Source organism: Bolinopsis microptera, chromosome 10, assembly GCF_026151205.1.
Source record: "Bolinopsis microptera isolate Bmic1 chromosome 10, MBARI_Bmic_1.0, whole genome shotgun sequence".
In the NCBI taxonomy this organism is placed as follows: domain Eukaryota; kingdom Metazoa; phylum Ctenophora; class Tentaculata; order Lobata; family Bolinopsidae; genus Bolinopsis; species Bolinopsis microptera.
In genome coordinates this window covers 3,061,914-3,072,517 of record NC_087081.1, presented here as the reverse complement: position 1 = coordinate 3,072,517, position 10,604 = coordinate 3,061,914, and the positions used below count along the sequence as shown (strand labels likewise).

Below are 10,604 nucleotides of genomic sequence, written 5' to 3'. Positions count from 1 at the left end.
AGAGGACTAGGATAATCGAATAATTGTTCATAGTTCCTAGATAATAAAAGTATATGATTTCAGAACCAGTCCGGGTGTTCGTGCAATAATTATTCAGGGAGTCGTGATTTTACTATAAAATTGCTTTACACATTGCAAGGCTTTCAATCTTGACATTCCCCTGCGGCCTAATATTGGTGGGGAATATGGTATTTTAAAATAACAAATAACCTCCGACTGAGACTTGTTGTCTTCATTTAATTCTTATAATTTTCTAGCAGCTCTATATTTAGCAAACACCCAGAACATGCGACAGTATTAGAATATAATAGATAATAGCATTATAGATCTCACGCACAGCGCGTGAGGGACTAAAGACTTAAGAGCGCCACAATTCGCCACCGTCCGCTCACTTGTTCCATTATTTTTTGTTAGGAGTTCTTGCTATTCTTAATAGTATTTTATATTGCATCAGATTGGTTTTTCTTGACCTGTTCGCATGTCCTTATTCCCAAAAGAAATAGGAAAACACAACATATAAAATAAACCTTCACTATCCTAGCAATGAAACTTTTCGTGGTCCTACTAGCTTCATTCCTGACTCTGTCACTCGCTACTTATGAATATAGGGATCCCGAGGTTATGGATGAGGAGGTAGAGGTGCCGGCGGAGGGAGATTATGCGGGTTATCCGGAAGATGCAGCAGTAGAAGATGATTATTATTATGAAGAAGCTTATGCTTCTGACGCACCAAAAGTTGGTACTGGAGCACTGGTGCTTGCTGCAACCTTGACAACTGTCATGATGTTCCGAACTGATTGAGTCCGGGAACCTTGACAACTGTCATGATGTTCCGAACTGATTGAGTCCGGGAAAAGCCAGAATTATCCGAATAGATAATGGAAAAACAATGAGATATTCCAGTATTTACATTATATAATGCACTTAATCGACTTTTTACTAAAGAATTTATTTTATCGAACAGCACTCCTTTTTATGTTTTTAATTTATATTATCACAATGTATAATTTTTTAAAAAATTTTATAATGGGATGAGTTTCGTTTCTTTATTGTTTCACACAAATTAAAATTGTAACAAGAAAATAATAGTATATTATTAATATAAGTCCAAAATGAAAAATTCACAGTTTAAGTAAAGTACTGTAAAATTCTGTAAAATTCTGTCCATCAAGATAAAACAAGCAACCTCCAAACATGAAGTAGTATCAATGGCGCAGAGTAAAACTACGAGTAAACAATGTTGTTTCTGCAAGTACAAGTAAACAGTGTTGTTTCTGCAAGTACAAGTAAAGCTGAGTAAAACAAATAATTAACCAGTCTCAGGTGATATGATGTAAGCTCTTACCGGATACACGTGGTAAAACACGTGACAGATACATGTGTTAAACCACATGTCAGTTAAATTGTGGTATTGGTAACCATTCACGTGTGGAGTGTTCCTATGACGACACACCAAATCTCAATCAAACCCTTGGCTGTGGTAATAAATCACGTCATACTATACCTCTCTTTTGTGAAGTCCCCATGACATAGCTTACACATCTTAAAGCAACGGCCATCAATTTCAAAATTCATTCCCTGTAAAACTATAAGAGAAACAAAATGGGAAACGTTCAGGATATAATACAATATGATGAGATATCAGCGGTTGTCGATGAACTATGAAAGTATGAAACGTGAGTGCTGCTGGCGTTAAACTTGACAGCTGACAAATTCACCACTAATTGTGGTATTTCTGTTATGTATGATGTAAGCAGCGGTAGTGAGCCTGCGTGTTTTACTAGTATTAAAAAGGGGGGGGGGGGGGGGGGGGCCGGAGAGGGGGGGGGGGCACAAGCAACTAAGCAGTTCCAAATTACAAAAATAGATTAAATTTCATCCTCAAAGTAAGTTTAAAATCTTTAACGAGTTGAGGAAACTGATTTCTTGGTTAAAGTTTTAGCGTAAGGACAACTGACCTAACAAAAAACTGATGAAAGTAAAGAAATCTTGTAATTATGCCTTAATTAGCTGCACATAACCGTTTATCTGGTGTGGAATTTAAAAATCGCAGACTTACAACAATGACAAAATGTGTAATACACAAAAAAAAGGAGCTAGAAATAGTTTAAATGAAACTTGATATTCCAGTAATAGTGGTAATTCAGGATGAGTTAAATATTTACTGCTATTCTTTCCAGATCATGAATTATAGCCTCTGGTCAAATGATCGAAATTCAATTTTAGGTTATGCAAGTATGTATCTAGTCACTTAGTCATACTCTAGCGTGTATGATACACCAGCTTGGGTAGTGACCCACGCTGTGACTATTACTAAGCCAGACTGCAAACCTATAATCTGGACGGACAATTTAAATACGAAATAATTTAGCAAAGTTACAGCTTATATTCTGTCATAGATGGTGGGAAAACAACTGAAGTTGATGACTAAAATATGTGATATATGCAAATAAATACCCCCCCCCCCCGGCCCCCGTCCCTCTTGCTCCTGGTCATACAATAGTACAGCAGTATGACAACACAACTATAAGAGAGAAAGTTTTGTCATCACACCAGCATGCAGCGGCTACTTAAACCACTTAACTGTTTAACTTTTTGTATTAATTAAGTAGTTTCTATTAGCAGAGCAGCCTTGCGGGTGTTAAAATGATAGTTTATTTGAGGTAAAGGTCCTACTAATCAGGGAGCAGGGACTGGTCAGTAAGCATGGCTCCAGTGGGCTGCTAAGGGATTAATAAGATATTGTATAGTGGTGGTTATACTTATACAGTATACTTATAGTAAAGATAAAGTAATGGTTATTAGTTAGCCAGGGGACGTGTTACATTTCATGGGGCACATTTAGATATCTACTTTTAGGGTTAGGTTGAGGTACCCAAGGTAATATTATGAAGCCTCCGCGAAAGGTGCTTCATCAAATTTTGAACAAAAATCTATGTGGAGATAATGTAATATAGTATGTATCTGTTATAAATATGAAACGGCCACAAAAAGGATTAAAATAATCCATCGAATCGAAAAGAGGTAAAGTAAATTTCTATCGACAGAAGCTGCAAACATGTGATTGTGAGCCATACGAATTATTTTACGGGAACAATTATATTCCTACGTCTCGGCTAATGGTGAAAGCTGCAAAAAGGTATTATAACGAAAAGTAAAGCAACAGAGGGAAAAGGTTTCAAGGTTAAATATTCTGATCTATTAGTATTAATACACCTTGCGCAAACCATATAGCGGCAGAATATAGCCAAAACATGTTTCTAATCTTTAAAGATGCTGCAAAATGTCTCTTATAATAACCACCGTCTGTGGTGAGATGTACGGTAACGTCGCTTTCTTACAGTTTCATAGATATTGAAGATATTTAGTTGCTGGAACACTACTGTTGTAAATAATAGCCAACACCAGATCGACTTAAAAAGAGACCACTATTAAAAGTATCATTACCAAATTGTTCAATGGTAAGGTAAGGTCTAGTCTGCCTACGGGACTTTGGTGCACAATTATACGTTAACATTCCTCGGGGACGGGAACTGGAAGGTGAAACCTCACTGCAAATTATTGACCGGAAACTATAAAATCCAGATTTTGTAACACTACTCAAGTACTCAGCCATTGCACAATGCACATTGTAATCGATTGGCAGCTCAGCTATAACCCAAATGTAAAATACCACCATCAGTACATTATACATTGATTAAACATTAATTATACATTATAAATCAGAATTTTGTAATCAAGAGAGAACACACCTATACTGCAAGTTAAAGCGCCAACAAATTATTAGATATTATGTAATTGGGATGGAAATAGCTATGAACCAGTTTCAGCCAGTCCGCGTTCATGCAGCGTAAAACTTACAAATGTGCGTCTGATTTGTTAATGAGAATAACATTTAAATAACACGAAATCTAAAAGGGAGGTAGCCGCCATCAAGGTTAAGGTTGAAGCCTCTCAAAAAATAAGTGTGCTACAGCTAACGATATCGCAAAAACTAAACTTAATTCCGTGGGAGCTTACAAATTTTAAAATATCGATAATGGTACACATTACAAAATCCGGTTTCCAGTCTAACCTTAAAACGGGGAGAGCAATGGTATTGGTTGAAGGAAAACGATTCGGTGCTTGCAACATGAACTCTACATGAATCGGCAATAAAAATGATATGAATATCAATCGGCTACGTTAAAAAAACAGCAAATACAAAACATCCCGGCCCCCACACACAAAGAGAAGCGTCACAACAACAACACAACTTCAGCAACGTGTAAAGATGGTGTTTAAACGGAGAGAGAAAGCAGATTAATCGATTTCAAATTACATGTTGAAAGAGAGCAGATCCCTACTCCCTAGCTCCCTCCACCGGTCACTTTGTAGCAATATAATGTTATTGAGTAAACATGCACGGTTTGAAGGGAGGCTCAGCACTTAGGAAGGATTTATTTATAATATTCATGATATATAAGTTAATGTGAACCATCAGGGCATGGAACCGTATCCCATGCTATGTTTTTTTGATATGTGCAATGTACGGATAATGCTGTTTCGTAGAGATGTCGTATAGATGTCGTCTAAATTTCTTAAAGTCTTAAACCGTTATTATTCAGAACTCACAAAGCTACGATACTTTTCTTATATCGGCCGTTTTGATAAATAAATATCGATTTGTTGCATCACGTGACATTTACAAGGTATAACACGTAAAACTATGTAGCCGCAAATAACACTTCGATAAAGTGTACAGTAACATAGTATAACGTAATATAACGAAACCAACGATATCGTACACTTGACATAACTTTAGAGATCATATCTATTGAGTACAATTAAGGCATGAATTCAGGTCTATAGCCGTACGATTAACGATACATACGTTGTAGCAATAACAGATTTAGATAGGTAAGCAAGATGTGGTAAATACTTACACTTACAAGCTAGATTCCACGACAAAATCGTAAATAAACGTGCGACGGAACGATACCGACCAGAAAATGAAAGTAATAGCATAATTTGCGCGCGAAAAAAAGAAGAAAGAATAATTTGCGCGCGAAAGTTGGAACCCAGATTCATTCCCAGCTGCACAGCAGGCAGTCAGGCAGTCTGGCGCCGGTTGAATATTATCGGCCGCGGTATTTAAGCGTCAAAAGGGCGCCATTAGGACGTGCTATATTAAATCTAGTAACGAGGCGCTGGACATGGGAAGGGATTCGAAACAGAGGAAAGGGGTGTGAAATTAAACGCCCCTCAAACTACGAGAAGTGCGGCAATGATGATACATGCAACAAGATACAGTTCACTGACATTGAAACACACAACGAGCGATGTTACCCCCATGTTTTAGATAAGTAGCGAACATTACCTAACTTAATTATTTAAACGCCGACCTCTCATATAATTTACTGAGCTTACCTTTACATATACGTTCAGTTTTAATAGTTTAAGCTGTTTAACAGTTTAAGCTTACCTTTCTTCTTGGGTAAAGTTATTATATATTACTTAAATGTAATGGTCTCGAGGTAAAGTTAACTATTAAAGTTAATAATTACCGATATTATTCGATCTCTTATTCTGAAGATAATGTAAATTGTAAAAGTTCGAGAAATAGATGTCCTTGGAGAGAACACATGTTACCTTAACTGTAATTAATAACCAGTAAACCAATATATTGGACTGTTAGCATTATACTTTATTACCTTGAGAATATCGGCCTTTTTCAGGAGATTGTTAAAGCGACAGAGTAATTTATATGTTTCATGACAGGATGATTAATTCAACGAACAATTGATAATGCTTATAAGAGTGGAGATGATGTTAACGATGTCAAAGTTCATAATTTACAGCTCAGACACCACGGAAAATTAATCATAAATTCAACAGAATTATTAGTTTAGAAACATCAAACAAAGGAATAATTACGGGGATCACTCCCCCTACTATAAAACCACCCAACCAACAATTCAGTTCACAATTTAACCATTCAACGTTTCCTTAAGCCGGTAATTTCTATATTTGTACAGTGAGATATGATGTGGAAGGTGATATTACTAGTGAGCATGATAGAACTTGTTAGCGCTGATGTTGTGGCACTTGGAGGGGAGGATGGAGAGGGCCCTTCCCCTTGTGTGAGGGTCTGCTCTGGATCTACTGGTTAGTATACAGTATAAATTAGTAACTAATTAGTAATATGTTTAATCGGTCGATTAACAAAATAAATCCTCATTCGATCATCGATGACGGATCAATGGAGTGTCTATAATAGTGACTAATACGACTAATCTATGAGATTAAAAGGTCCCCACTTTAGTCTTTAATGCCTTGCAGTTTCATAAAATCAATCTTTTAAATTAAAGTACAGTACACTTCTCAACCACAAATACCATATCCCTCAAATAACAATAAAAACCCAGGTCGAGATAAGACGCCCTGGAAAGACCACGAACTAAACGGGATCCAAACCAAAGTGGACATCAGTCGGTGTGGGTTTACGAGGACTCCAACCATAACGACCTCTCTGGAGGGGGTGTCCGCACATTGGACTCTATCAGGTAGGAAACTAGGGGGTGTCCGCACATTGGACTCTATCAGGTAGGAAACTAGGGGGTGTCCGCACATTGGACTCTATTAGAGCGATATAACTGTGATCAGAGAGCACACCAGAACTTGTGCATTACTTTGCACGTGCATTTTGTGTTTAAAAGCACGTTTCAGAGCCTAAACTTATGCTATTTATATTAAATAACACAGCCATCTTCGATAAAAGAGCTCTTAGAGATAAGACTGAATTTCTAAGTGAACTGAACTAAATGTAACATACCGTACATACGTACCGAACTCTTATTTTTAGGAACCTCGGCAGTATACCACTCAACCCCTACATCCTTCACCTCCTTCATCGGGGGTAATACAAAAGACGTACGGAAGGAAAAGCAGCACTTCACAAATGGAATGTTCAATTCATAGCGGTTGGATACGTGTGCTAAACCATTGTGTTAAATCAATATGTAGGAAGGTGACATCGATTTAAAACTGTTTTCGTTAAACGGATTATCACTTGTCAGGCTTTAACTTTAAACTCACCTCAAAGCGGGTAAATAAATATACAAAAATTAAAAATGGACGGACAACAACTAAATACGTGGTCGAAGTTTGGCAAACAACCCAAAGTTTGGGTCAGCCACCTCCGCAAACAACCCAAACCTCCGTACTACATGTCCATTACATACGGGTGTTTTCCCAGTCCCAATTAACTTTTACTAATCTTTAACAATTGTATCCTGCATGTTGATTGCTCTCGTGACTAACATGCAGCCCTCTGATTGGTTTACAGGGGTCACGTGATGAAATACTCCCCTCTGATTGGTTGTGCAGATAGTGGCGTCGTAGCCCCACAGGGGGTCGGTAGGCACGTATTTAATGTGTCCAGCATTATATGCTACGATTATAAGGACGGTCAATAGATTAACACATTAAAGGGGCTCAAGGTGGCTACTGGTACAGCTGACACACTCAATAATGGTGGAATACCATACTGAACTACGTCCTTCGAGAATATTCGAGCAGTTTTTTAAATGATATCGGTGGCCAAAACACATTTAATTGTTTCTGTTGTTTGGGAAAACATAACCTGAAGAACTGCAAAACCATGATCGACTATGAGAATCATGAAACCTTCGTACAGTACTGTACAATTCTAATGAAGTAGACAGTCGTCTTAAGATCTGATAAATCTCCCGCCAATTCATTTTAAGAGCCCGCTAGGCTTCACGGGTTCTGCTTTCTACCAAACACGTCTCACAGCAACAACAAACAGTTTAAAAGTAGCTAGTTCACCCGATAAGGGAGCCAGGTGAGTGGAGGCATCCTGTACTAAGCTTAAACCTAGACAGCAACCTCCTAGACAGCAACCTCCTAGACAGCAACCTCATAAGGTTTCACGGTTTCAACATCACAGCGCACGTCTCCTCTGCTCACAACAAACAGTTTAAGGTAGCTTATTTGACACACTTTGCCTCTTCAGATTAATGAGAAAATATCATAACGGTGTGGAGAGGGTCAAGGTGAGACTATTTAGGTTACCCCCAAGTTTAGACTGGTCACCACATCATTAATTATAAAGTAGCAGCTCAACTTTAACCCCTTCCAGGGCCACCAATATCTATATTATAGGGCCATCATCATCACCGGATGTGTGCTACTAAGCGAAATTAATAATGTGGTAGCTCGGGTAGCAGTCAAGTGGGTCATGTGAACTGAAGATTCTGTAGAATGACGAGGATGCACGTGTGTAATGATAATTGAACGCCTCCACAACTACAATACTGCCACGACACCACGTGCGGGATGTTGTCCTGATGACGCGCCCACGTGCGGGATGTTGTCCTGGGATCTCCTGGTGTTTGTGGATTGTGAGTGGGGTATCGTCAGCTGCATCCGGAGGTAGCATTTTATGGCACAGATAGCGGAGCAAATTGAAATGAAATGAACTAATCGATCGTGAAAAGTTGCTGTCACGTGTCAAAACAAACTACCATATTCATCATCAAGATGATTGCCACGACAAACATGAGTCTGAAATCTAAATAGATCTACAGTTAACTGTAAACAAGAATCTTTCAAGGTAACCTTGAGGTGAACTGAGCCAGGAATAACCTTGAACTTAGGTTTTAGCCCTGAACGTGTGAAAACCAATAAACATCAAAACAATCTAAGAAATGTGGACCATTCAAATTTCCCTGTTACAATACCGCTAAACGTTAAGTGACAAGACCTGAGGTCTGCCTCAAATTGGAAGGTAGACCGTGTTCAATCGTGAGCTACTCAAGTATCTTTGATCAATTAAGAAGAGATTGGTACCGAGAATTCCGTGTTAAATCGCCGAAATCCTTCACAAAAATAAAACTGATCATTTGCAAACCAAATGATCAGTTTTAAATAAAACTCTCCGGATTTTGAACAATTGGCAGCTTTTAATAATTGTAACTGCAGCTCCACAAAGAGCAGTTAATGAACAATTCCAATAATTTCTAGACAATTGGTAACATTACAATACTCCTCCTCCACAATACACCTCTCGTAACCATGGTGACAGATCACCATGGTGACAGATCGTCAACAGAGTCACGTGACGAATCATAGTTTTAACACACCAAACAAAGTGTTTATTAGTATTACATGAAGAGTAGCAGCTCACAGTCACTATTATGGGGTTCAGGTAGATTTCCAAGTGTTTAAACTATAAAGAGGGGGAGAGAGGGTGTGTTTAACACAGGGCCACCAGTCAGCACCATTGTGATGCTGCTCCAAATTGTGGTGTGTATAACTTACTAATAACAATAATAACTGAGACCCTGGTCATTAGGAAAGTTCGCACGAGATGGACCACATTTTCCCATTTTAACTTTTAGACAGATGGTAACAAAGAACAATTAGATATGCCAGGATAGATATTTACATGACAAATCTATTAAGCTCAAAACTGAAATTAATTCATAATTAACAAATTTTAGTTTAGAACGATGCAAATACAAAGAATATTACATTCGACCCCCTACATAAAACACCCAACCAACATGCATAAATTTAAACCATAGTTTAAACCCGCAATTCATAGATGCAGTAGTTTTGAAAGGAATTCAGAGATGAAGATTGTAATTTTTTTGGCACTATGAGGGAATGGAATTTGGAGGTCTGATCTACGGTTATTACTAAAATTTAGTAACTAATTTAATATAATGTCATTACAAAGTAATCCTCTTGACCGATGAAATAATGAGGTCATTATGCTAATACGATCTAAGCTATGAAAACGCCCCACGTTTTCTTTAATATAAAGCTTGCAGTTTCTTTAAATAATTTTTAAATTAAAGTTAAGTAATCTAACTCACAAAGTACCATACCTCAAATAAAATAAGCCAGGTCGAAGACTGCCCGGCCCGAACTCGTGTATTCCACCAAATGGCATGGGGTGGGCTTTAACAGGACTCCAACCATAAGTCTTATTGAATTTACTTATCATAGAAACTATGGGGTGTCCCGCACTATATTACAGGTAGGAATAGGGGTGTCGAATTGACTCTTGGTAGAACTACCACTTTTTGATCCATATAATACGGGGATGAGGCAACAAGTGCATTACTTGTACGTGAATTTTTGTATTATAAAGCCACGTATTCATCGACCTAAAATCTATGCTATTTAATTAAATAACGCGTTGAAAAGCTGCTCTAGTGAAGCCTGAATTTCTAAGGGACGGGAACTGAGCAACAAATGTCTTCTAATTTCCTGAATTTATTTTAGAACGAATAACTCCTACTCTAACCCTAATCCTTCACCTCCATGGGTAATACAAAAGATGGATGAAACAGGTCCAATGGAATTTCATTCTAATGGAGGGTAAATATGGCTAAAATTGTTTAATAAATTATAGTTGACAATACGATTTAAAACTGTTCTTTCCTGATACATTTTGCAGCTTTAACTGTAGAACTCACACCTCTTCAGATGGGGTAAATAATTACAAAATAAAACATCGAAGTTTGTGTCATAACCAATTTTGTCAGCCACCTCCGCAACAATTCAAACTCTTTTCCTAACCTGTATTCATA

At 37.8% G+C, this 10,604-nt stretch overlaps 1 protein-coding gene and 1 long non-coding RNA gene across 2 annotated transcripts in view; one reads left to right on the top strand and one right to left on the bottom strand.

The window, feature by feature from the left end:
- The window catches only part of LOC134822164 (uncharacterized), an 85,341-nt gene that overhangs the window by 66,915 nt on the left and 7,822 nt on the right, over positions 1-10,604 (bottom strand). The window lies entirely within an intron of this gene.
- Positions 5,953-7,040, top strand: LOC134822428 (uncharacterized). The gene is made up of 3 exons (XR_010161185.1): positions 5,953-6,147; positions 6,408-6,545; positions 6,845-7,040. It is a non-coding gene; the product is annotated as an uncharacterized LOC134822428 (long non-coding RNA).